Below are 26,408 nucleotides of genomic sequence, written 5' to 3' on the forward strand. Positions count from 1 at the left end.
TACGCACCTTCTCAATGTTCGCTCTACCAGGAACATTCCATACGGCACCAAGCTCACAATAGCGCCCTCCTCCACCCTGCGAGCCGACCTTACTATCATTCTCTACAAAAACGGCATTGTTCTAATCCAAGCCTCAACCAATAGCCTCAATAAATTCACAGACCTTTTCACCCTCCTCAGGAATCATGTGCACAACTCTGACAGGGTAACTAACACCCGCACCAATGACCCGCTGTCCCGCCAGCCTAACGTGCCTAGCCACCCACATACCCCATCAACAAGAGCTTCCGTCACAGTTCATCCCACCCCAAGACCCCCCCCCCCAGCACGTCGCCTGACCGTGGCTACAGAATCTTCCTTACACCCATGATCTCCTCCCACCTAGCACCCCACTCTGACTGTGAGACTAGTAAGTCCCCAAAGACCTCCTATTCAGACAGGGCTAGCCTTCTAATGATTCCCATCATTGATCACCCAAATCTCTATGGCACGTCCCCTGGCACCTCTAACAGGGTCCCTCCTAGTCCCCTGACTACCTACCCACCAGCCTTCCACCCGAGCAGTGAGTGTGGTACGCCACCAATTTCCCACGTTTCAGCTCCAGCCAATCCTTCTCCCCTTTTACCAAACCATGCCGCCTGTACTGCTCCTGCCCCTCTGCCCCCCCACCCCGTAGCACCTCCCGATTATACTGATATCGAAACCCTACACTCCAGAGCAGCTAAAATAACCAAGAGCATCCATATCTCCATTCTGGAACTTATGAATCTCCTTTACCTTGCTGAACTCTCCCGTGCCAACCTCAAGCCCCCGCGGATATCCCCTCCCCTACTGGTCACAGAGCCTCCCAAGCACCCTCTACCGCTACCCTTGAGACATCTTCGCCCGTGCAAACAATCTTGCCACCTTTCAGAGAAAGACTCCCAAGCTCTTGTCCTCTCTTACAACTCTGCCACTGTCACCTCAACCCCGCAAGACCTCACGGACAACGGAATCCTAGCCATCCCCCAAGACCACAATCCTGCCCAAATCATCCCTTGTCCACGTGATGCAAATCCCGAACATACCATCAGCACGGTCACTATCAACCCCAACAGGCCAGCTACCCACCATAACAGAAATGGGTTAAAAGCAATCTGGCAACTGTACTTCTGTCCATCCAGACCCCGACGCTCCCCCAGACCACCCCTTATCAGGTCTCTTAATCAACTGCCTATCAGCAGTTAAGCATGCCGCTGACATTGCTGATATCATCCTGAACAAAAATTTAGATCTAGCAATACTAACGGAATCATGGCTCAATGAATACTCTTCTCCCTGCCTAGATCTATTAGTCCCTCCCAACTACAATATTGCCAGACTTAACAGACATTCAAGCAGGAAAGGAGGAGGCATCGCCTGCATCTTCCGCTCCAGCCTCCTTGTCACAGAACTCACAGCAGACATCAGTGACTCCTGTGAATACCTCGCCCTCTCCATTTGCAGCAACTCATTGCATCTGTGCAACTTGCACATCTTTTACCACCCCCAGGTTCAAATGACTCTTTCACTGATCACCTCTTGGAAGTCATCACAACTAAGATTTCCTCCAACGCTAAAAAGGTTTTCCTCTGTGATTTTAACCTGCACTGGAACGACCCTAAGGATCCCCACGTCAACGCAATCAAAGATTTCCTAACCGATCAAACCCTGACTCAAATCTGCTCTCTGCCAACTCACTCAAAAGGGGCCACTCTGGACTGGATCATCGCCAAGGAATCTTCAGTTCAGCTTATCTCCATTAACCCATGTGACTGGTCTGACCACCATGCCATTGCCTTCCTTTTACCCGGGATCCACAAGACGAAGGAACCGCGACCAGTGATCACGAAATGCTGGATCAGAGACACCAAGAACCTTGACCACATGAAACTGGAGGCTCGCTGCAAATCTGACCTCCCCCCGCCCCTCATATAAATACGGCCAGTGACCTCAACGATCATTACTCAGCGACTATATCGAACATTCTGGATGACCTTGCCCCACTAAAACTAAAAAGAATACAAATAAAAGACAGAAACCCCTGGTTCTGTGGATCCCTCAACATGGAACTTCCCCTTCTCTCAAAAACTCTAGAAAAATGTGTACTACTTCAACTAATCCCGCACCTCAACTTCATCAACCTCCTGGACCCCCACCAATCTGGCTTCAGAAAAGGCTGTAGCACAGAAACCGCGATTCTTAACATCATCGACGATATACATGGATCACTAGACTCTGACCAATGCTGCCTCCTCATTCTCCTGCGGTACAAAAGGGGTGGTGATGGACGGAGCATCTGAATCAATCAAACACTCACACCCAGTTCAGACATGGCTATATGCAAATCAGTCTGACCCTGTGCCTCATGGGTCCATTACCACCCCCTTTTGTACCGTTTTTGGCCGCCATAAGTGTGGCAGGGTATGCTCAGACGTGAGTCCCTTGCCCACTTTGCCACTGGATTCAAGCAAGCCGGGCTGAAGACGGCTGCAATGCCAGAAACCGGTCCTCGGAAGCTTGTTTCCGGTCCAGGGAAGACATGGCTTGGCAGGTTGGGCTGGACTGTTCCCATGAGGCACAGGGTCAGACTGATTTGCATATAGCCATGTCTGAACTGGGGTGGCAGAGTGGGCTAAAGAACGGTGATGGATTAAACCCAGATCTTTTGACTGGGTGTGAGTGTTTGATTGATTCAGATACTCCGTCCATTACCACCCCCTTTTGTACCGTCCTCATTCTCCTGGACCTCTCGGCAGCTTTCAATACTGTTGATCACAAACTCCTCATAAGGGCTCTCCAAGAAAGAGCTGGTCTGGGTGAGGTAGTTCTCAAATGGTTCTCCTCCTTTCTTCACAATCGCACTCAAAAAATAAAAATAAAAAACTTCACTTCCGACCTCCAGCAAGTCAACAGGGGTGTCCCACAAGGCTCAGTGCTTTCACCACAACTCTTTAACATCTACATGGAACCTCTCTTCAAACCATTCAGAAAATCCAACATCCACTTCCATCTCTACTCTGACAATACTCAGATCTATCTGGAAACGACCTCTTTTAAAGACATACAGAGACTTAACGATGTCCTGAAAGATGTCCAACATTGGTTGACAAGCAACCACCTTAAACTAAATCCTGATAAGACTGAGACACTCCTCATCTCAAATAAGGAAGATAACCCCCAAATTGCCGAATGGCTCAAGACCATCGATGCACTCAGTGGGAATATCGCCCTAGCGGACTCTGTCAAATCGCTAGGCATCACTCTTGACCCAAAACAGAACATGACGCGACACATTAAGAACTCGGCCAAAAGTGCATTCCTTAACCTCAGACTACTGAACAAAATAAAACCCTACATTCCGCCCAACGATCTCAAACAGGCCACCCAAACTCTGGTACTGTCAAGACTGGATTATGGAAACGCAGTCCTCGCAGGAATCCCAAAATCACATCTGGCTCCCATCAAAACAACGCTTCATGCGGCGGCCAGAATGATCACCGCTATCAAGAAATTGGATCATATTTCCCCTGCACTCAAGGAAGTTAAGTGGCTTCCAGTGGAAATGCGGATTAACTTCAGAACAGCCTGCCTCACCCACAAAGCCCTTCACACCGGCAAACCTGAGTACTTGGCGAAAAAACTCATAAAAGCCGGCCAGTCCAGGAACCTGAGGAGCTCAAACTCCCTTCTACTCATCCCACCTAAATCTAGAAGGAAAAAAACTGCAGATCGATCTTTCACCGGAAGCACTCCCAAAATTTGGAACTCCATTCCCCCTCACATCAGAACCATTACCTTCTTTGTAGAATTCAAAAGACAACTTAAAACCATGTTCTTCAACCGCTCTATAGGTATTGGATAACGTGGGCCTAATACTAAGCATCGACCTCTGCTCGAGCTCTAAGACTCTGAAAAACCTGGAAAGCAAAAATGACCTAAAATACAATGTGCCGCTCTTTTACTTGCCCGCCTCTGTTAATATGTTTCCACTCTATCCTGTATCGGATGTGTATCGGTTCTGTACCTACTGTAAAGCGCTCCGATACCCCCGGGTCTGGCCAGTGCTATAGAAAACTTCTTAAATAAAAAATAAATAAAGATCCCTCCGGCAATCTGAAAGAACTTGGAGGCAGCACCCCTCTGTTGCGCATCTAAAACTTCTCCGCCAGGCAAGAAACTCCTATAACAAGAACATCCTCAATTCAAAGAAAAAGTACTTCAGATCGGAACTGGGGAATGCCACGAATCGACCCCGCAAGCTCTTTGAACTGGTCAAACACCAATCAAACAAGCATTTACAATGCAATGGTTTCGCCTTTGGAAAAGTTAGAGCTATTGGCATTGTAAATGACAACATTTGTATTTATGTGTTGGTTTTGGAAACAGATAAATAAATGGCATTGTCATATACAATGGCAATAGCTTAATCTCTCGCAAATGTGAGACCTATTGCATTTGCACCCACACATACACACAGAGTCACACACACACACACAGCCAGCCGCGCGCACACACACATACACACACACATACACACACACACACACACTCACAGAGCCAGCCACACACACACACACAGAGCCAGCCACACACACACACACAGAGCCAGCCACACACACACACAGAGCCAGCCGCGCACACACACAGAGCCAGCCGCGCACACACACAGAGCCAGCCGCGCACACACACAGAGTCAGCCGCGCACACACACAGAGCCAGCCGCGCACACACACAGAGCCAGCCGCGCACACACACAGAGCCAGCCGCGCACACACACAGAGCCAGCCGCGCACACACACAGAGCCAGCCGCGCACACACACAGAGCCAGCCGCGCGCACACACAGCCAGCCGCGCGCACACACACAGCCAGCCGCACACACACACACACACAGCCAGCCGCACACACACAGCCAGCCGCACACACAGCCAGCCGCACACACACAGCCAGCCGAACACACACACACACACAGCCAGCCGCACACACAGCCAGCCGCACACACAGCCAGCCGCACACACAGCCAGCCGCACACACACAGAGCTTGGCCTTGATAGTACAGGTTTGCTTTAGCTCTATTTGTAAACTGGCCTGGAAAGGAAGTTAAATGTGATATTTCCGAAAGAACCGCATTTCCTTACAGCAAGTGAACACACACCCTGTACACTTTACTCGAAGCAGATAAGCTTGTGTGATTAAAGTGAAATGTGTAAAGGATAAAAATTGTATTTATTACTTATCCAATAGTAAAGGTTTTTCCTACATACAAAAGACACAATTCATTCTCATGGTTGTGCCTCAAAGCATCTGTATTACGTTCTTAAGACCATCAGCAGAAGTAGAGACCTTAGACTAACGAGTGTAGAAGTGAGGCTAACCACATGACAGAGGATTTATGCTGTTCGGGGTAAACCACGAAGGATCATTTGCCTTCAAAAGACAGCTGAGCTAAAGAGTCTCATTACTCATTCTAATGACTGTCAACAAGAGAACAGAAACACACTCCAAATACAGACTATTTATGACATTTCTCTTAGTGGTGCAAACTATGAAGTAGAAAAATCCAACCTGTCAAATTATTTAATGAAGAAAAATATTAACAATGGTTACTTTCAATACATATCCCTGTGTAAAACCCGACATGTAAAGTAACGAATAGCTTCTTTAACAGAGTAACCATCAGAAATCAACGCGTAGCTGCTGTACCGTTTACAACCAAAGGGCTTGAAAAGGTTTAATGTAAGGCATGAGCTTTTCAGAGCAACTTTGTTGGGGACCTTTAAAACTAGAACCTCAAAGATAAGTCCCTGTGCCAGACTCTGTGCCAGACTCTGTAAATAACTGAAGAGTGCAGAGCACGAATGGAAAGTGACGCAATCAAAGGACATGGTTGGTCTACACTGTTAGCAACTGTCCACAGTGAGGGCAGAAGTGAGTACCACCAGTTAGAATGGCAGACACGAGAAAAAAGACGGAGCAGCCCCATGCCTAGTTCCCACAATTTGTGGCAGGGGTGTAGTGTGTGCAGGGGCGGCTGGAGTTTGTACCCAGTGTGCAGGAGGTGAGTGTGCATGCGGCGCAGCACCTTACCGAGCTCGCAGGACTTGTGGCAATTTGTAGGGGGTGGTCGCAAAATGTTCCTAGATAATGTTGTAATCTGTGACGGAGGGAAGGTACATCATTTGCAAAGATAGATCATGTTCTGTACAAATCCATAAGGTTAAAAAGACGGACCCCATTTCCAGTGTCTGGCTAGGAACCAAAATCAACACTAAAGAAAACGATCACTCTAGCCCTACCCCGCAGGAGATAGTTGCTAAAATAAGGCCATGGTACTCGGGAGCCCATCCTTCTCTGAAAGCAACCACCTAGCCTGCTGTCTGACGTTTAAATACCAGGGCGGCAGAATGGTCAGTCCGGATCTACCCACATAGTCAAAACACATCTAAATTACAAAACCGGACTCCGGCTGTCCGAAAAAGCCACCGTGCCTCGTCAGGGACGATGTTAAATGATAACTTATACTTGAGCGTACACAGGACTTAAAGGTACGGCAGCTGACAGCAAGCCTGCCCTTCTCACGTGACTCCACTTTACCCCCAGAGTTCGCCTGCATCTTAGTCTTTAACTCGAGTCCACAAGCGCCATTTCTTACCCCCGTACGGCTTGCTCAGGGAATGCTCTCGCTTCAGATATTCGTCAGTCTGGTCTGCCAGTAAGACCTCCGCGAGAAGTATTAAAATATAAATTAAAACCGTAAAGTTGTTCTGCCACCGGGAGCCGCCAACAGACGCCATTTTCTTCCGCTCTCACCTGCGAGCAAACCCCGCCCATAGAGCTCGCATTGGGCGAATATGAGCTTTTACCCGCCTTCCAGTCGTTAGTTCCTCACTATTCCTACTTGTATACAAACAGTTGCCTGGCATTACGCTGGTCACTTCTATTGGTCTCTGAACACATCGATCAACGTGCCTGCCTTTCCCAAGACCAAAGGCCAGCAATGCTTGACCCCTTAGGGTTTGTCTAAGATTTCAGTGTCATCAAAGGTCATACCACGCTGTAGAATTCTATGGGGCAGAGTCGGATTAGCCAATAGGACAATCGGGCAGTGACCAATGGGCTTTTCCGATTCAGCACGGGGGGCGGGAGAGGACACGGACGGCGGGAGGGGGGCGGGAGAGGACACGAACGGCGGAAGAGGACACGAACGGCGGGAGGGGGGCGGGAGAGGACGAGGGGGGCGGGAGAGGACACGGACGGCGGGAAACGTGCACAGGACAGCGAGGGGAGGGGGGACGGCGGGAGGAGGGAGGAGGGACACGGAGGAAGGCAGGACAGCAGCAAGCATGGCCCAACCAGATTCGGGGGCGTTCCCGGCTTTTGGCTGACGTAGCATGACGTAGCCAAAAGCCAAAAATTCTCGGGAACGCCCCCGAATCTGGTCCGGCCATGACGGATGCCTCTCTGTTCCAATGGCTAGCCTCCATTTATGGAGCTAGCCAATGAAACAGAGGGCGGATTCCAGAGCCACATACTGTAACTCAATAGATTTCTCCTGCGCAAAAGCTGCTTTCGCAGCTTTTTTGCAGCCGAAACCTAAAAAAGCAGCAATTTGTTAGAAGACAGACTAACATTTGGCCTCTGTCTTTGAAGTACAGCAAATGTGACTACGGAAATACATTTGAATTCGTTATTTGTTGCTTGGACTTTTGTTAACCAACAAAGGACCCACCAGTGGGCTGCACTCACAGTTTGGGACACACCTGCATAAATGGTACACAAATACTGCAGCTGCACTTGTGCGTATAAGTCATGAAGATGTTTGTGTTGTTACTGTTATTTTTAAGTTGAGGCTCACACAACTGTTATTTTAAGCAACAAACACCACCAACAGAACACATTAAACATAACACTGAATACATATCAAACTCAGATGCAATATAACGTATAGCTAGGTATCACTGAACCACAAGTAATCAATCACAACCTGTAAAGGAATTCACTAAAATCACAACAGTACTTATTTCTTTAAAAGAAAATATCCCTTTCCACAGACAACACACAGCATACTACAGCAACACTGCGCAGCTAGGTAGATTGAAGGGGACTGTGTGAGGGCAGGAACACACTATAATCTCTGGTAACATGATAAACTGACCTGTCAAAAGCTATGGCTTAGAATATTCATGGCCACTTTTCCTTACCAGCCAGGCTTTCGTTTAAAAGTGTCATTCCTCTAATTAAAATAAGACACTTCACCCGCCACACCCCCACTAAAGTAAACCGGTCTGTGAAGAGCGCAACTATCAATTCATATGCGGTGTGCGCCCTCTCCCAACCAAGAGAGCGCCTGTGCCACATTTAAACTCAAGACAGTAAAGCGTCTCCGACCAACATGAAACGCCTCCGGGGCTGCATTAAAAACCTGCTTGGACAGTGCAAGCTCACGCACAGCGAGGGGCTCTCTCCCAGTCACGAGACAAGGAGGTGTCAGTATGCATACACCACACACTTTGCACTAAAAAAGGCTCGTCTATGAACGGCGAGAATAATTAGAATACCCGGTAACGGAGGCGCGCCACACAGCCTTCATCCTGCCATGAGCCGGGCACTCCGCCAAGCCGGTGATCACCCTCCTCAGCGCCCGGCCGCTCTTCGCCATGGTGCCCGCTCACGGCCGGTAGTACTCTTCAAATGAGTGTGAAGTCACTCACTCCCGAGGAGGCGGCGGCCCCGCCCCGGAGGGATGGCTATGAATGGAGAGGGGCGCGGCTACCCAGCCCGCCCGGCAGAGAATATAGGATTCCATTTTATATTATTTTCGATACTTATTTACCACATCTGTCTGCACACTCCAGTGTGTAGCAACAGCGTCGCAAGCATGTATTTACTTCTGAATGTTGCGTTTGTATAATCGATTAATTTGGGTAAGTGGTATTTTAAAAATATCAAATCTTTTGGATGTTTAACGCATACGGCATGACACGAACCGGACAGATCAAAGGTCATACCACGCTGTAGAATTCTATGGGGCAGAGTCGGATTAGCCAATAGGACAATCGGGCAGTGACCAATGGGCTTTTCTGATTCAGCACGGGGGGGGGGTGGGGTGGAGAGGACACGGACGGCGGGAGGGGGGCGGGAGAGTGGGGTGAAATCAGCCTAGATAAGTTTCATATATGATCAAAAGGTCTTGGCTATCTCCAAACCTATTGAGCCAGAGGGGTCAGGTTTAACTAATTCCCGCCTGCGGCAGGGGCACGCTGATTGGAAGCTGGCCAACCAGCTGCGCAAAAGCACTGCAGCCTTAGATATTGCTTAAAATATGTTAAGCAGAAAAGTCTTGAAGTGATGAAAGGGGTGAGGCTGCCGTGACAGTGCTTGAGTTAATTTTGCTGTGTTAAAAACACACTATTACAGCATTTCACATTAAGGTCAGCTTGCACAGTCTTACACTCTGGCATCCGATGTTTTGTTTAGATTGACCCTATAAAAGTCCTAATTGAAAATAGTAAATCTCCCCTTGTGTAGGAAATGGGGATGTCCTTGGCGATGGGGGTGTTGAAAGGCTCGCCTTACCTAGAGCCAACCGGGCAATTGTGTGAAAGAATGCTGTCCTTTACAGATGTCCGTATGGCCCACTGTACTGGTAACCCAGAAAGCTGTACTTTGTGACAACAACAGGACGCAGTCTTTTACAGATGTCCGTATGCTCCGCTTGATGGATTTTTCTCAATGAGATAGCCCTGCTGCACTTTATAAAACCAAAAGGAAGCCCCACGGTACGAGTAACCAACACTGCGCGCCCTCTCGGTCACTACAGCCCAGCCGGTTCTCCACCCGCCACGAGCCTCGCACAGACAGCAGTGCGGCCGGGAGCGTATTACCTGAGGCTGCTCTCGCGGGGAGGCATCTCTCCAGTCGATCCTCCGGTGGGAGCCCTTCTAATCCGGCGGTGACGCGCTGGTTGGGACGGAACTTCCTTCTGGTGGCTTTCCTGCCTTCTCTAGTGGTGACGTCGACGCAGGCGTCCTGGTTACCAGGCACCCCTCCGGCTTCAAGGCGCTACACAAGTACAACAGAGGGAAGGTGGGGATATGAACAGGAGGATGGAAAAACATGGTCTTAAGGTGGTCTTAAGGGGTGGAGAGGACACGGACGGCGGGAGGGGGGCGGGAGAGGACGAGGGGGGCGGGAGAGGACACGGACGGCGGGAAACGTGCACAGGACAGCGAGGGGAGGGGGGACGGCGGGAGGAGGGACACGAAGGAAGGCAGGACAGCAGCAAGCACGGCCCGGCAGGACCAGATTCGGGGGCGTTCCCGGCTTTTGGCTGACGTGGCATGACGTAGGAAAAAGCCAAAAAATCTCGGGAACGCCCCCGAATCTGGTCCGGCCATGACGGACGCCTCTCTGTTCCAATGGCTAGCCTCCATTTATGGAGCTAGCCAATGGGACAGAGGGCGTATTCCAAGAGTCCCTACTGAAGACTAGAGATTTCTCTGGGGCGGAGCTTACGCTCCGTTCCCCAGTCGAAACCTAAAAAACTGGCTAAAACTCTGAAAGAAGATCGCAAGTCTCTAATATCATATGAGGAATTCTCCTCCTCCTTCGCCGATAAAATCACTGCTTTAAGAAATAAACTCAGTACTGCTACATCTTCTCAACCCCTTCTCGACCAAACCCCCTCTCCACGCCACTCCCGCTGGCCTCTCCTAAAAAATATGCATGTTGGACTGATTTCAAATACTATGATGAAGACTCAGTCGCTAAAATCCTCTCCACCTTAAACTCAAATGAACACTTTAATGACCCTCTACCATCCAATTGCCTCGCTGCTACCTCCTAATCCATTGTCCCTAGCTGGACTGCAATTATCAGCGCCTCTCTCCAGCAAGGATTGATTCCCGAAGCTCTGAAAGCCGGCTAAGTCCTCCTCCTTTAAAAAAAACATCACTGGATCCTGCCTCCCCTGACAACTTCAGACCTATCTCCAACATCCCTCTATTAGCCAAAGTGTTAGAGAAGTGTGTACAACAACAACTAAGAGAACACATCAATAACTTCCACCTACTCGACGACTTCCAATCTGGATTCAGACCGGGGCACAGCACGGAAACTACAATACTCCACATCGTGGACGATGCCCTCCAAGCCCTAGACCAAGGCAAAACCTGCCTTTGTATCCTCCTAGATCTTTCCTCTGCCTTCGACACGGTCAACCATGAAAAACTACTCGAACGCCTCAAACTTACGATGGGCTTGGATGGCTCTCTTTTAGAATGGTTTAGGTCCTTCCTCCACAACCATTCACAGAGATTCTTAATTAACAGCATACTATAAGCTCCCACCCCAGTCACAGTTGGAGTCCCTCAAGGCTCAACCTTGTCCCCCACCCTCTTTAATCTTGACCAAGAGCCGCATACCGAAGTGCTTCGCACCGCTAACATCTCCTACCATATGTACGCGGACGACACCCAACTATACATTAAAATCTCCTCACTCGAGTATATCCTCTCCCTGAATGACGCCCTGAAGCTGACCGTCCACTGGCTCGCCTCTAACCAACTCAAACTCAATGCAAAGAAAACTGAATTCCTCTTAATCTCCCCTACAAACGCCAACCCTGAGATTCATTCATGGATCATGGACATCACTGCCCTAAACTGCACGCCGACCATCGTGGACTCGGCCAAATCTCTAGGTATAAACCTCAACAGCAACCTGAACTTGCGGGACCACATCAACTCGATGGCCAAGTCAGCCAGGTTCCATCTGAGCTACCTAAGGAAGCTGAAACCATTCATCGAGGCTCCCGACCTAAAAATGGCAGTCCAAGCACTAGTCGTCTCTAGGCTGGAATATGGCTGTTCCACCCTCTCCAGTTTACCCAAGCTCTCCCTGGCACCCTTAAAAGCCTGCCTCAACGCGGCCGCTAGACTACTTACTGGCACCAGGAAATTTGACCATATCTCTCCTCATTTGAAAGCTTTGAATTGGCTCCCCCTTGAGGCCAGAATACAGCTGAAGCTGGCATGCATCACACACAAGGCTCTATACACAAACTCCCCTGCTTATCTGGCACAGAAACTAGTGGTATCTGGAAGAAACAGGAACTCTCAGTCCACCAGAGACCTCTTGCTCAAACCTGCCCGTTTCCGGAAGGTAAAAAACCTACAATCGGGCTTTTTCTGGGGCCGCACCAAGAATTTGGAACTCTCTCCCACCCGCCATTAGAAGAATCCCTTGTTTTGTACGCTTCAAAAAGGAGGCCAAAACTTTCCTCATGGGTAAATTCCTCAGTTGTGCCTGACTATACTAAGACTACCGCCCTTGCCGGGAAGCGTGGCCAGCCAGGCAACATGGCGAACGCGACTCTCTAGAGCTCCGTCCGTAAGGCCCTGAATTCTCCTACAATTCTCCTGCGCGAGTGTTCCAAGTTCATCCATACTGGGCGGAGCAGATGCGGAACCGGCTGAGGAGCCTGCCGGTGAGCACCGCAATGGAAAACGGGGCTGCGGAGGAGGGGAATTTGCCGCCGGGCTGAGGCGGCGTAAGGAAGCCCAAACGGCGCGAAACCCGGTCAGGGCCTAGACGCGCAGGAAGACCCCCGGCATCTGAGCTGGGATGGAGGCAGAGGAAGCCGGGCCTGATTAGCGCTGCGGGCCCCTGTACAGACCTGCAGCGAGCAGCGACGGCCCAGGAGTGAGCGGCCAGGTGCCGGGTGGCGCCCAGGAAGGCCGAGAAGGGGGCCGCAAGGCGAGACCCTGAAGCCGCTGGTTTCAAGGTGCCGGGAGCGGATGGAGGTGCGACGCTGTCATCCAGCACTGAGGTGAGGCGAGGGAACCCCCACTCAGCGCGTCCACAGGGGTACCCTGAAGCAAGAGGAAGAGGTGGGGGGTTTGACCGCCAGCGGACCCTGAACACCAGCGGCAGCAGAGAGGAAAGCAGGGAGACAGACTGCAGCGCGCCCACCCTGGCGTCAGCGCGACCCAAGGACACACAGCGAGGCTGAGGGCGAAAGCGGTGGCTCAACGGACCCCCGCAGTCCGCTGCAGCGGTCCAGTGGCAGGCAGTAGGGGCGGGGCTTGGCCCTGGTGAGCGGCCGCTGCGAAGACGCTGTAGATACCTGCCGCCATCCGGTGAGTCACTGAGACTGGGGACACTGCGCGCCGGCTGCTTAACAGCTACGGGGGCATCAGGTGCTGAAGCAGGAGCCAAGGGATACAGTAGGACAGCGGAGGCCGGAGCCGCAAGGTGAAGAGGGTGCGGCAGGCCTCAGCATCCACGATCCGGGCGCCATTTTGATTGCCCATGAGATAAGAGTCGGAGGGGGGGACGCCCCTGTATTGCTGGAGCAGGGTGCACGTGGGAGAAGATTGCTGTCTGCACCCACATGGCCCACCTGAGAAGGGGCGCGCACTGAAGGATCGAAGCCGGTCTGTGTGGCGGGCTGCCCCTGAATACTCAGGTAACGATGGCGGTGGACTAACGCAGCTGGTCTCTACTTAGCCATCACGCAGCCTTACCTGATTGAGCAAGACTGGTTCCCTTACAGCCACAACTAGGCATAAAACCGGACGCGTTGATGCCCACGGCAGCTCGCAATGGGCAGAATACGGGACAAAACACAAGCGAAGCAACAGGAAGCGAGTGGCCCTGACCCCACGAAGGAGCAAAGACCGACAGTCATGGAGCCCCCATCCGCCCTGGCCGCCAAAATGGACACTGTTCTGGCGGCGGTGGAACGTATTGGCACCGCACTGGCGCAAACCAAGACCTCACTGGAAACGCGACTGGACAAAGTCACATCTGACTTCACGCTACTCCATGCGGACCACAGCAATTTGGTGGAGTCAGTTGCTGCGCTGCACCAAATGGTTCAAGATCTACAGCCAGTGGTACACAGCCATGCCTCGGCACTACAGGACCTGGTTGACAGAGTCCACGCACTGGAGGACCATGCGGAGGATGCGGAAGGGCGCTTTCGGTACAACAATGTCCCAGTGGTAGGACTGCCGGAGGGAGAAGAAGGAAGGGATCCTGAGAGATACACGGAGGACTGGCTGCGGTCACTCATGCCGGCTGGAACATTGTCCCCGCATTTCGTGGTGGAGAGGGCGCACAGAGTGCCGGTGTAGGCCCAGAGGCCCGGGGCTCGGCCTCGGCCGTTTTCCTTCAAGCTCCTCAACTATCGGGACCGGGACGCAGTGCTCCGCGAGACCAGGAAGATGGGCGACCTCAAAGTGAGCAACGGCCACGTGATGCTCTTTCCGGACTATACAGCAACAGTACAGAAGAGACGTGGCTCCTTCCTGGCAGTGAAGAAGCAGCTAAGGGAACTGGAGCTGCCCTACTCATTGCTGTTCCCCTCCCGTTTATGGGTGGTCACCAAGGAGGGCACCCGCTTCTTCAAGGCTCCATCACATGTCTGGGACTGGCTGGAGGAGACGGGGCAATGGTCGGGGACGAGACCGGCGGGCCCTAAGAGGGCGAATGGCAAGAACAGCGCTCCAAGCGGCGGAGGAGGAAGAAGGGGACCCGGTGGAGTGTGGGCCTAGGACAGGCATCGCCCAGCCCTGAGAAGATGAGGCCAGAGCGGCAGGAGGCACTCGAGGCGGTTGCGACATTGGGAGTGGTGAACGCTCATGACAGCCCAGACTACGGGCAGTGTAGCGAAATGGCCACAAGCGGATCGTCCTCGCCATCCACCGTGATGTCGGATGGCACTACTCTTCCGGTAGTGACGCCACCGACGGCTGACTTCATAATGTGACTGATGGTGGACTTGAGATGGACTACTGTAATGCCTGTAATCACCAGGCTGTTCGCTGTATCCTTTAAATGCCAGCTGCGGCGCATTGTTGGGGCTGGCCGCTAGCCGCTGGTCTTAGCGCCTCGCGCAAATTCAGAGCTCTGAACCGCTAGCGCATCGCAGATGTACAGCCGCGCATTCGATTGTGAGAGGTTAGGCGCCTGACGTGCGGGGTGGCCCTCACGGGCAGCCCATGCCAGCTCGGTGCGATACACTTAACTAGTTAAATCAAACACACCTCAGATACTCCAAGGGCCACAGATGAGGGAGCACCCAGGCGTAACTACTGGCCGCGCGCTTCACCGCACACACTTCAGTTGTGGACACGTCACATTAAGAGGTAGACACATTACCCAGTTTGGACGCATTTCCCGTTGGGAACTCGCCCATAATGTTACAATGATAGTTTTGGTTTACACATTCCAGAAGCGGCACTTAGAAACTTCCACCCGAGGGCCCGCCCCTAGGCCCCGCATGATTGCCCCCCTGACCCCCGGGTGGCTACATCACGGCACAAACCATGGCGTGCACTAACGTCATGACCTGGAACATCCGCGGCATGCACACCCCGTCGCGCCGGTGCTCTGTCTTCGCCTATATGCAGCGCCACAAGGTGGGAATCGCGCTTATGCAGGAGACCCATATGTCCCGGGTGGAACTGGAGAGGCTTCACAGATGCTGGAGAGGGCAGGTCCATGGCACGACGTTCTCAGTGCACGCGCGCTGCACTTTAATTTGGGTACGGGCAGGCGTCCCCTTTATATGCACTGACACGCAGGTGGACCCAGAGGGGAGGTACTCCTTTGCAAGGGGGAGGCTCAATGGACAGGAGATACTGCTGGGTTCCATTTACACCCCTAACATAGATCAGCCAGCCTTCCTGGCATTGCATAGGCGCCACGTGGAACATCCACCCGCAGGTGTCTACATCCCTGACCCGCATAGAGTCGGAGCTACTGAACTACGAAAGGGAAGGGGAGGGGACAGGCAGGCACGTGAACAAACTTGTAGAGCTCCATGGGGAGCATGTGGTCCTTATTGAAAGACTGCAATGCCACAACTATGCAGTGCATACCGCCAAAACACATACCAAGTCGGATAGAGCCGGCTGCTTCGTGGCCTGGCTGGTGCAGAGGGCAGAGCGTAATGCCCCGGTTGGCGCCATTCGCGCAGGGGACAGGACAGTGGTATACAAGCAACGTGAGATCCATCGGGCGCTGACCGACCATTACCGGGACCTCTATAGCGCCTGAGGCATAGGCCACGCTCAGGTGTTGGCTGACTTCCTGAAGTCGGTTGCACTGCCTACGGTTACGGAGAGCAAAAAGGCAGAACTTGGTGCCCCGCTCACACTAGAAGAAGTGGGAGATGCAATCCAAGCACTGGTGACCGGGAAAACACTGGGGCCCGACGGCCTGCCAGCTGAATACTATAAAGCAAATAGGGACATTCTGGCGTCCCAGCTCCTCCAGGTGTACAGGGCATCGGTAGACGCGGGTCAGCTCACACCAACTATGCGAGAAGCGTTTTTAGTGTCCTTGCCCAAGCCTGACAGGGACCCCATGTCCTTAGGTTCATATTGCCCACTGGCAATGCTTAACACCGACTACAAGATTCTCGCCAAAATTCTTGCAGAGCGCCTGGCGCCTACGGTTCCGCACTTAGTACACCCTGATCAAAACTGGTTCGTTCCAGCGCGGTCCACGTCCCTGAATCTCAGGAGATACTTCAGGGTAGCGGCGGAGGCAACGAAGGCCTGGCCCAGGGCGGGGTGTCAAGTCAAGTCAAAGAATTTATATAGCGCACTACATACCCAGAGGGTCTCAAGGCGCTTAGGGAGGGGAGGAGGATTACTTGTCAAATATCCACGTTTTAAGTTGCTTTCTGAATGCTAGGTGGTTCTGGGTAAGGCAAAGGTAAGTGGGGAGTGAGTTCCATGTTTTGGCTGCCAGGTATGAGAAGGATCTTCCTCCCATGGTGGTCTTGTTGATGCGGGGTACAGTGGCGAGGGCTTGGCTGGAAGAACGTAGTTGGCGGGAGGGGGTGTAGAAGGACAGTCGTGAGTTGAGGCATTCTGGTCCGATGTCGTAGAGAGATTTGTGTGCGTGGGTTAGCAGTCGGAAAGTGATCCTCTTATTGACGGGTAGCCAGTGGAGGTCTTTCAGGTGGCCAGAGATGTGTTCGTTACGCGGGATGTCTAATATGATCCTGGCTGAGGCGTTTTGGATTCGTTGGAGTTTCTTCTGTATTTTAGCGGTAGTACCTGCGTAGAGGGTGTTTCCGTAGTCAATTCGACTCGTGACCAGAGCATGGGTGACTGTTTTTCTGGTTTCGGTGGGGATCCAGCGAAATGTTTTTTTGAGCATGCGAAGAATGTTGAAGTAGGATGAGGATACGGCGCTGACTTGTCTGTTCATTGAAAGTGAAGAATCCAGGATAACGCCTAGGTTCCGTGCGTGGTCTGTCGGGATGGGTGCTTTTCCAAGGGTTTCCGGCCACCAAGAGTCGTCCCATGCAGAGGGGGATGTACCTAAGATGAGGACTTCTGTTTTATCTGAGTTTAGTTTCAGACGGCTGTGTTTCATCCATTCGGCAACTTCTTTCATTCCTTTGTGTAGGTTGGTTTTGGCGGTGCTGGGGTCATTGGTGAGAGAAAGGATCAGTTGAGTGTCATCCGCGTAGGAGATGATGTTGAGATTGTGTTGGCGAGCGATGGCCGCAAGGGGGCTCATGTATACGTTGAAGAGGGTGGGACTGAGTGAGGATCCTTGTGGTACGCCACAGATGACTTCAGTGGCCTCGGACTTGAATGGTGGAAGGCGGACTCTCTGGGTTCTTCCGGTGAGGAACGAGGTGATCCATTCAAGTGCTTTTCCTTGTATTCCGATGTTTCTGAGGCGTTGTAAAAGGGTGCTGTGGCAGACCGTGTCGAAGGCTGCAGAGAGGTCGAGGAGGATGAGGGCGACTGTGTCTCCATTGTCCAGTAGAGTTCGGATGTCGTCTGTTGCTGCGATGAGGGCGGTCTCAGTGCTGTGTTTTGCTCGGAAGCCAGATTGTGAGGAGTCGAGGGATTTGTTGGCTTCGAGGAAGGCGGCGAGTTGGTTGTTGCCAGCTTTCTCGATGACTTTGGCCGGGAAAGGAAGGAGCGATATGGGGCGGTAATTTTTGAGTTCGGTGGGGTCCGCTGTGGGTTTTTTCAGAAGGGCGGTGAGTTCAGCGTGTTTCCAGCTTTCCGGGAAGGTGGCGGAGTTGAAGGAGCAGTTGATGACGTCTCGGAGGTGCGGTGCTATGACGGAGTCTGCTTTGTTGAAGATGTGGTGAGGACATGGGTCTGTGGGTGATCCTGAGTGGATGGAGTTCATCAGGCGGATGGTGTCCTCAGTGGAGATTGGGTTCCAGTCGTTGAGGGTGTTCAAGGGGGGAGAATGTTCAGCATATGGTTGGGTGGGTTGGTCTCCGGGTTGGTTGTCGAAGCTGTTGTGGATGTCTGCAATTTTGTTGTGGAAGAATAAAGCCAGGGAGTCGCAGAGGGCTTGAGAGGGGGTGATGTCGTTGGAGTTGACGGGGGGTTGGTAAATTCCTTGACGATGTTGAAAAGTTCCTTGCTGTTGTGGGCGTTGTTATCTAGACGGTCCTTGAAGAATGCTTTCTTGGCCTTTCGGATTAGTTGGTGGTGTGTGCGGGTGGCGTTTTTGAAGGCGTCCTTGGTGCTAGTGGTTGGGTCTTTTTTCCAGGCTTTTTCAAGGGAGCGGCAGAGTTTCTTGGACTTCTTAAGATCATCGTTGAACCATGAGGCCTTCTTGCTGCCCGGTTTGCTTTGACGTTTTTTCAGTGGTGCTAGAATGTCGGCGGTGTTGGATAACCATAGGGTGAAGTTGGCGGCGGCTTGGTCTGGGTTAGAAGAGTGGGCTGGGGTGTTTAGAAGGAGCGATGAGGAGATCTGGTCGATGGTGATTTTGTTCCAGTTTCTTTGCAGAGTTGGTTGGAGGTGGTTGGTGGGTTTCGGCTTGTTGTAGGTGAAGTGAACGCAGCTGTGGTCACTCCAAAGGAGATCCGTAGTGTGGCTGAAGGAGACATGATTGCTGGAGGTGAAGATGGGGTCGAGTGTGTGACCTGCGATGTGGGTGGGGGAAGTGACCAGTTGTTTAAGTCCGAGGTTGGCGAGGTTGTCCAAGAGGGTGGTGGTGTTGCGGTCGTTGTTCTTTTCAAGGTGAAAGTTGAGGTCTCCCAGAAGGATGTAATCTTTAGAGGGGAGCGCGTGTGGAGTGATGAAGTCCGTGATGTCCTCACTGAATTTTGCGCGGGGTCCTGGTGGTCTGTAGAGGAGGGTGCCTCTGAGTGTGGTCTTGGGGTCGATGTGGATCTGGAAGTGAAGGTGTTCAGAGTTGGCGAGGTTGAAGTCAGAGCTGGTTGAGATGTGGATTGATTTTTTATGGACAATAGCGATTCCTCCTCCTGTGTGGCCGGTACGGTCCTTGCGTGTGATCTTATAATCTTCAGGGATGGCAATGGTGATGTCTGGGGCGGAGGAAGCGTTCATCCATGTTTCTGTTAGGAAGGCGACGTCTGGAGAGATGGTGTATAGTAGATTCCATAGGTCAATGGCGTGTCTGTGGACCGATCGGGTGTTGAGAAGGATGCATTGTAGGTGGTTGGGGTCGGGAATCTGTGGTGTGGTCGTAGCGGAGATGTTGTCGGTGCCGCTGAATTTGCAGGAGTAGCAAGAGAAAGGTCCATGGGTGTGTCCAGGAGCGGCTTGGACGCAGTTGGGGGCGCGACCGGGGTTAAGGGCTAGGAGGGTGGCGGCATCGTAGGTAATGCGGGAGAGCTGGGCAGCACGATGGGCAGGGGGTCTGGCGCTGGGCGCGGTCCAGGCGCGGACGGGCGTAGACGGGCTTACCTTTGGCGCACCTTCGGCGCGAATGGGGCGCGGTCGCTGCGCGTGGACGCTGCGCGCGACAGCAGTAGTCATAAGAGGGTGGGGAGGGGTGCTAGACTTAGAAAAGGCCTTTGACTACCTCGAGTGGGGCTACCTGTCGTCGGTGCTGGAGGCGTATGAACTGGAAGCAAACTTTCTACAGATGGTGGGACTCTTGTACAGAACCCAGTGGTCCGCGTCCGACTGGGGCCATATATCTCTGAGGCTGTGGAGGTGGGCAGGGGCACCCGTCAGGGGTGCCCTCTGTCTCCCCTACTTTTGGCGCTGGCCATGGAACCCTTAGCTGCGGCCATGAGACAAACCCTGGCTGACAGTATCCCACTGGGCGATGGGGTACACCAGGTGTCCTTGTATGCCGACGACCTTTTGGTCTTTGTCCGAGACGTGGGCCGCATACCGGAGCTGCTGGACCACTTGTTAAGCCGCTTCGCCGACCTATCGGGATTCCGAGTAAACGTAGGCAAGTCATGCCTCTATGCCTTTTGTAGTGAGGTAGCCAACCCGGAGTACAGTTTGCACGGTACAAGAGTCCAGTGGAGAGCAGATACGCTTAAGTATCTGGGGATCCAGATCTACCGCCAGCCAGCAGACCTGCTTGACGGAAATCTGGCGAGAGCGGTGGCGGCGCTCAAGGCTCAGATCGGCTTCATATCTACACTCGCACTGACGCCCACAGGCAGAGGGGCCCTTGCCAAAATGGTGATGCTTCCTCGCCTTTTGTATTATTTTGCAAACTTGCCCTTGTTCATACCTGCGTCCTTTTTCTCCAAACTCAACAGGATCCTGTGTGACTATTTGGGGTGAGTCCAGGCACCGTGTGGCCCTCGGGAAATTGTTCCTACCCAAGGATAAAAGCGGATTAGCCACCCCCTGCTTTGAGCATTGCTACCTGGCGGCGCAGCTCCAATGGATCGCCTGCTGGTTAGCGGACAGGGGGAAAGAGGACACTGCCACGAATGAGCCGCCTTATACCCTGGAGCAGATCACTGCGCTATTCCATCCGCTGGCGACCCGCGCCAGTGTTGCTGGCGGTGGCATTCAAATGCTTCTGCAGGGCGCTGAACCTTACAAAAGCGGTGCTCCCATACGCACCTGTGGTGCCGCTGGAAGGCTCGCCAGGGGGTGAGGGGATCCTCACGCGTTATATGCTAGAGCAATGGCAGGAAGCGGACGTCCAGACGTTAGGTGACCTGTATCGAGACGGAGCACTGATACCCTATGAGACGCTTGTCACTGACACTGGGCTTCCCCCTGGGGCTAAGTGGGGTGATATTGCGGAAGAGCCAGCGCAGCACTTGACCGTGCAATACCTACATGTCATGGGCAGGGGCAGGCATCTAATTAAGAGGTTTGTTGCATCCCTACGGGCGCATACGGAGCTGGACCTGGCCCCCTCCGCGGAAAATGGGAGTGAGATATGGGGCTTGCACTGGCTGATAAAGAGTGGGAGAGGATCCTTAAAAGCCCGGTGCGCATCCCCAGAAATGTGCGCTTCCGCCAAATCCAAATCTGCATAGTTCATAGAGCCTACCTTACCCCAGACTTAATAAATAAATACTTTCATAGGGCTGATGCGTCTTGCCCTAGGTGCGGTGAGGTGAATTAGTGAAGTAGTGTGGCTCACTGGTTAGAGGCGGCAGACCCGAGAGCAGAGGACGGCCCGGGACCAGGGTTCGATTCCCGGCGCGGCAGGTTTCTGGACCAGGGTCAGCGGACTCGATAATTCTCTCGCCTCGGTGCCCACTCTGATCAGCGATCACACTCGGCAACTCTGGGCATTAGCTTGCCTCATCTTCACTAACGGCCCCACCAGACCGCCGGGGATGCCTGGTCTCACCCTGGAGATACCCATTAAGGGACCATCTCTCAGGGAAGCCAGGAAGGGTTTCGCAGCGGTCGAAGCGCCTTGGGACCCTACGGGTAAGTAGTGCGCTATATAAATGCCTATACATACATTTACATACAATGCAGACCTCCTACATCTTCTGTGGCACTGCCCAGGGCTTGGTACCTACTGGAGAGACATTAGCGCGCTGCTTACGCAATGCACCGGCCGCGCCATCCCTTGTGGCTGGCCTGAATATCTCTTACATCAGTTCAAGCGTTCGCCTAAGGATAAGGCATCGTCCTGCTTTCAGGATTTGGGGATGGTAACAGCGGCACGAATGCTCACTAGGAGATGGAAGGCGAGTGACCCACCTAATGTACGGGCATGGATTCTGTCCATCCTGTCCAGGGCCTGGGCAGAATGGACTGCCATACGAAGGGAGAAAACAGTGGGGCTCCGCAGGGAACCCATGGCGGAGCACTGGGAACTCATGCTCAACGCTCTGCAGGTAGCGGAGAAAGCCACAGGCGAGGGGGTGAGGGGGGATCAAGTTGGTACAGAGGGTGACGAGGGTGGTGCGCAGCGGACGCTACGCCTGCCACGCTGACTGATGCATGCCATGTAAATGAGATAAGGAAGCAGTAGCAATAGAAGCATGAGCGCTAGAGGGAGAGGGGTTGGGAGGGGGGGCCGGGGAGGCGGGCTCGGGGATGAGAATGGAGACGACTTATGATGTCAGTGACAGTGCCACAAATTGATGTTCTGGATTTGTTGCAAATGTTTTTTCTTTTTGCAGTTGTTATGCACATATAAGACTTGTCTCTTCACACAGGGATTGTAGTGTAGTTCCTATTATCCCTATAGGCCCTGCGCATTGGAATAACATAAACAGCAGTGTAGATGTAGAAGTGCGGTCTTCTAGGTCTCTACCGACTATGTTAGACTTAATTAGGTTTGTACCAACTAGCTCAGAGATCACTGGAAACTTTCTTGACTGAATAGGAAGTGATCAGCTTCACTGGCTCAGACAAGAAGGGATTCAGTTTTCCAACAACCGCATAAACATGACAACTTTGCTCCTCAGAATAAGAGTCAATCTGTAGAGTCGTGTGAAACAATAGACAGCTATTTCACTCAGTCAGTTGTGCAAGAATTACTTTCACCAGGATGCAGAGAATAGAGAGACGGGCGTTTTCAATAAAAGGTATTATTTATTGAACAGTCTTTCTTCTCATGCAAGAGAAATGAATTGCCACAATTGCAAGACTTGTTATTATAAAAAGTGAGTACAGTAAAAGGAGTATTGCGAAATAATACTGTATCTTAGCCATACAATAGTTAAAATGAGTAAAATATATACATTCATATATACATTTAGCTAACGTCCTCAACTGGTGCTTCTAACTACGCCTACCCCGGTGTACCTGACCTAAGCCTAATACTTGGGAGGGAGTAAGTAAGTAGCCATTTAAGTTAAGTTGGTTTTGCCAAGGGTTTGCTTCAAGAATTCTCTCTAAGGGTTTAGTCAACACCGTACCTCTGGAATAGAATGTTGGAGGTCTGGTATCTCCTCTCAGGACTCGATATTCCAGTTACCCGCAAGGGTAGGCTGGAAACGCCGTAGCTGGATTTTCTCGGCAGGAGAAAAGACAGCGTCTTTCTCAGCGCGTCAAGGAGGAGGGGCAGCGTCCGTGGGCTTCTCGCATCTGCTGGGCTCTGCAAGGGACAACTGTTCTGCTCCTGTATTCACCACCACCATCGCGCTTGCTTAAGGCAACGTTGGTATTATTTATACCTGAAAGGTGCCTTGTTTGACGTAAGTTTTTGGACATAAGACATCAATAAAGATGTCACTAAGAACTGGTCGTTCTTACAGTGCTCATTAGAGTTCTATTACTAATAAAAACAAAGCAAGAGGGGCTTTCCCAGGTTGCTGGGGGTTTTATCTGTTGAAAGAACTTGGTGTGTAATCTAGGAATCTAAGCTAGTGGCTTCTGCTGTGTCATGTACTGTAATGAGCTGCAGAGACGAGTTTCTGAAATATGGCTCTGATCGTTTATGCCATTATAGGGGTATGAATTGATTATAGCCGTATAGGGGCATAAGGTCCAAATATTGATCGGGGTCCTAGATAAAACACGACAGGATAGGGCGCATTGAACCCATTTATGCTGAGGGAGCGCCTCGGTGCCCTAGACTCATATACATGCTATTTATGTGCAATGTTGCAGCGCCTGGTTCCTATGTCATCTTGTCCGTGCATTGACACCGGATACAGCTGTACAGTTATATCGTTTGCAATGGCACACCTTATGTAATGTTGAAATATATAAATGCCAATAAACAGATTTGACACAAAAAAAAAAGACTACCGCCCTTGCCGCAGTTTACCTATTCACACCCCAAAAATTCTGTGGGTTTTTATGGTCTCTAACTGTGAATGTAACCATCCAAGTTTGTTTCCTTTACTCCACATGGGTCCAGCACCACTGCACCTCTCCAATTTATCTATTTTTGTATGCTGCTGTATAGATATCCCTTTTGTCTGCCTTTTTGCTTATTCGCTTCTGTAAACCTTGTAAAGCGCTCTGATGCCCTCACAGGGCAAGTTTGCGCTCTATAAAACACTTAAATAAATAGGAGACTATTGCATGGCTGTCAGTAGAGAAAATGAGACAGTTTAATCACGGTTTTAACCTATGAAGCAAGTACAAACTCTTGGTTATAAACAAAGAATCCTGCCTTTAACATGGAGATAGGAGCCCCCGTACAGATCAAGAAAGTTTGCTTAATCCACCCAAATGACAGAATACAGAAAACACGTGATCGCCCATAGAAAAATTCATCCAAAGGCTGGTTACTGTACTCCGAGAGTGATAGTGATGACTGACCCAGTCGAGCCTCTAGTGGAACATTTAACCCCTTTACTGCTAAGGCATTATTCTTCTTGTCATATAATTTCCATTGAAATCAATGGAAAGTCCATGACGAGTTACCCTTGTCATTAGCGGCGAAGAGGTTAATTCCCAGAACAAACTCTACTACTGTTATGTGCTAGGGTTAGGCCCATTTAGCGAAGCAGCTCATTTCTTGCATTGTCCTATTTTTCACAACAACATATCTGCTTTGACCTTTTGTACATATGTGCGTGCACGACAATGCTGGATTCATTTCTCGAAACAACTATGTTGACACATCTACCTTCACACAACATTATCACAGTGCCTCGAACATCATGTACAAGGCCCTTCTATGTACTATGTACAAATGTCGTTCTATCTCCAGTCACAGGACTATCTACATATCCATAACATCACTAATCTATACACACATCACAAGGCTGCTATCTATTAAAAATATAGAGCATCCCAAAAGATTAGCAGAGGAGGCACTTCAGCTGCCACAGAGGGTCCCTGCATGCTGAGGCTTCACCATGCAGCGGTCTGACATCTCCTCAAGTGGGTGCCCAGTTTGTGACCAAGACAAACTCCTACATTCTCTCCCACCAGGAAATGAGGTTGGACCGTCCATTGGGGGAATTCTTGGCTAAACACCTATCCATAATCTAGGTACACTCGGAGTAAGGTTTGCATAGAAGGAGTACGCCTGATTAATGCCTTGATCATATGCATGCATATATACACTGTTTTAGCACCATGGTAGAACTGCATCTACTATTTACTCTTTTGGTGCTTGTAATCACTTTCATTTGCTTCTGTCTACTGATCATATCAGCACATATATTCTATAAGAGAATAACATTGGTTCAATAAATATATTGAAAACGTCTCCCAGTATATTCTATATATTTCTCTGAGCACACGTAAGCACGAGTGACTGAGCGAAAGGTCCTAATAGGTTTCCACAATCCCGGAGGGGTCAGGGTTGTCATGTTCAGTGGTTGCCAGAAACTATTCGCTCCCTGGTAAGTTTAGGGGAGAGCTTATAGTGGCACTGTGAGCTAGCTGGTTTCAAGGTCAACATATCCTACAGGGGAGCCCGCAATCAGTCTAGGCACCCAAAGTTTATGTTGTCCAACAAACATGCAGATCCTACGGATTAGTAGGAACTACACAACACTATAATATAGCTATGCCTTAGTGTAACCGCTTCAGCGCGGCGCGAATTTTCGCGCTGTGCTGAAGATTCGAAAACCGGCGTGGTCGTGACAGAACGGTTCCGTCATCAGCACAGCCTAACCGACGCTGATGACGGAACCATTCCGTCACGAGAATCGAAGGGGTTAAGAAGTGCGGGTTCCTGAAATGCATTCAACATGAGATTTGTAGAGCCTATGGAGTATGGTTAAGTGTTTTCAGAAATACAGTAGGGAACATTTGAACTTGGGGGAAGAATGGATGGTTTTTTTTTCAACAGTGCTTTAGCCATATTTCAGACACCATATGAGCAGCCTAGTGTGCATCCACAGTCTACTTATCTATGGGGAAGGATTAAATGCTTCTACATATTCACAAAGGGGCTCAAGTGCCTATGGTGCATGGCTGTTACCTGAACAATTTAGAACATATGGCTTTCTACAAAGGTTGGGTGTTAAATCGATATTGCAAAAAGAGAGCAAAAGGTAATGGCATGCCTTCAAAACGTATAGTGCGTTTTTGTGGAAAGGGAAGGTATCCACATTTTAGGTGAATTTTAAGGAGATACATTTGATACAATGGATCGATCCGCAGTCAATGGTCAACTTCGAAAATCATTGGCATGTGAGATTAAGACCAGAGATACTCATTGCTGCCTTATGGGAAAAGGATGAATTCTACAAAGTTCTAATCATTATGCAACACGTGATGC

The 26,408-nt window shown here is 51.0% G+C and overlaps 1 protein-coding gene across 1 annotated transcript in view; it reads right to left on the minus strand.

The window, feature by feature from the left end:
* GALNT10 (polypeptide N-acetylgalactosaminyltransferase 10) overlaps positions 1–26,408 on the minus strand; it is a 952,883-nt gene that overhangs the window by 443,940 nt on the left and 482,535 nt on the right. The gene's annotated exons all lie outside the window — the stretch shown is intronic.

This window comes from Lissotriton vulgaris, chromosome 7 (genome assembly GCF_964263255.1).
Source record: "Lissotriton vulgaris chromosome 7, aLisVul1.2, whole genome shotgun sequence".
NCBI classification, from domain to species: domain Eukaryota; kingdom Metazoa; phylum Chordata; class Amphibia; order Caudata; family Salamandridae; genus Lissotriton; species Lissotriton vulgaris.